Below are 1,819 nucleotides of genomic sequence, written 5' to 3' on the forward strand. Positions count from 1 at the left end.
AACTGTGTGACGTCATAATATAAATGTCACGTGTGTGTTACTACGAGCGCTCTGTCATAATGCAGCAGGTTTTTCCACCTATATTAATTACTTAACGTATTATTATTAATTGTGCACCTTCTTACTTTGTAAAATAAGTTTCATATCGAAAAATACAAGTTTGGTGACGTTTATTTTCCTTAATTTGTAGTTGAAGTGCAAAAGTATTTGGAGTCTCTAAAATTTGAAAAAACAAAAATACATTTCAACACATTTTTGGAATATGTTGTGTTTTAAATCCAATGAAATCATAATTTGATCCCACTTTATGAGTTTATATGTATCTGTGTTAATTTTACTGTCATGATTCTAAATTATTTCTTCAAACTTTAAAATAACTATATTTTACTATTGCTAACCAAACAGGAAGTTTGACTTTTTACATTTTAATTAGCTTTATACTTATACTGAAATTATTATAATTAGCAATGATCCTATTTCACACATTCTACCTTGTAATTCAGAATGACTGTCTTTTATACAAGATGATAATTTTATAAGTGTAGCCTGTATTCAGTGCTGTATTATGTCAAATAAAAGGTCACAGTAACTGTGAGTTATTCTACTGTGACATCATGCATTTAAAAAAAAAAAAAAAAACATGTTTAGCCCTGACTTGAAAACAAAAATAGGTTGTATTACAATAATAAAGCATAATTTATTATGCTTTTTGCCACTCCAAATGGTGTAACTTTGTACAGAAGAATGTTTTAAGATTATCCTAATGGATCAAGTGTTTATTTTCTACAGCTGCTGCATTGCGTACCACTGCATGCATTTAATAACATACAGCATCAAAGTATTTGAAAATGACACAATTAGTACCCAGTGATATTTCCTCCTTCTATTTTTTACTTCTGAATCTACTTCCTGTCCGATACAATAAGAGTTAGCAGAAAGCAAATGGCCAACCTGTAATACCAGTAGGTGTGTTTAATTTCAGAAAACAAATGTTGGTTATTTCACATCATTGTAAATGGGGGGAAAAGATCTGTCAAATACAGCTTAGTAAGGGCTTTTGTTCTGAAAGGCTGAAAAAGGAAGTATTTTTTTGTGTATAAGATATACAAGACTGTGTTGTTTAGCTGACAATAAGGAGCATTCAGATGTGTAATTACCACAAAAAATAAACATAATAAACACAACTTTTTCACTTCCGATACAATACCAATATTGCAGCCTTGAGTATTGATCAATACCGATATTGATACGATACAAAATAAGTACTTTTATTACTTATTTTGTTGTGTGAAATAGGCATCTGATTTGGACAGAAATGGGCGGCATCTGATGCATGTTTACGCGTGGTTTTGTTTCCGGTGTCTGAGTTTACCTAGTATTGGAATCGATTATGAGCATGTATGCGCATGCACACACAACCATAACCCTATCCAATAAACATTCAAAACAAAACTTTATTATATTTTTTAGCAAAAAAATTGTTTTCCGGTTGTGCGCATGCTCATTGATCTCAGTACGAGGTAAACTCAGACCGTGACACGGTGTTTGTAGCCTTCTATTTAATACAGCTAGCGCTAGCAGTAACACCGATCTGTGGTCAAAAGCCTGCAAAGTCGTTTTAACATCAACTCATACTGTTTCACGTTTTCAGATGTTCGTAAATTTCAGCAAAATCTCAGTGTGTGAATGCGCCACATGAAAAGCAGACGTTGGGGGCTCATTTATTTATTACATGGGGTCCCTAGGTAAAACTAACCCTGTGCAAATAGTGCTTATGAAACCAACATCCATTTTGAACTTTAAAAAAAAAAAAAAAAAC

The sequence above is a fragment of the Gouania willdenowi genome, chromosome 21 (assembly GCF_900634775.1).
Source record: "Gouania willdenowi chromosome 21, fGouWil2.1, whole genome shotgun sequence".
NCBI classification, from domain to species: domain Eukaryota; kingdom Metazoa; phylum Chordata; class Actinopteri; order Blenniiformes; family Gobiesocidae; genus Gouania; species Gouania willdenowi.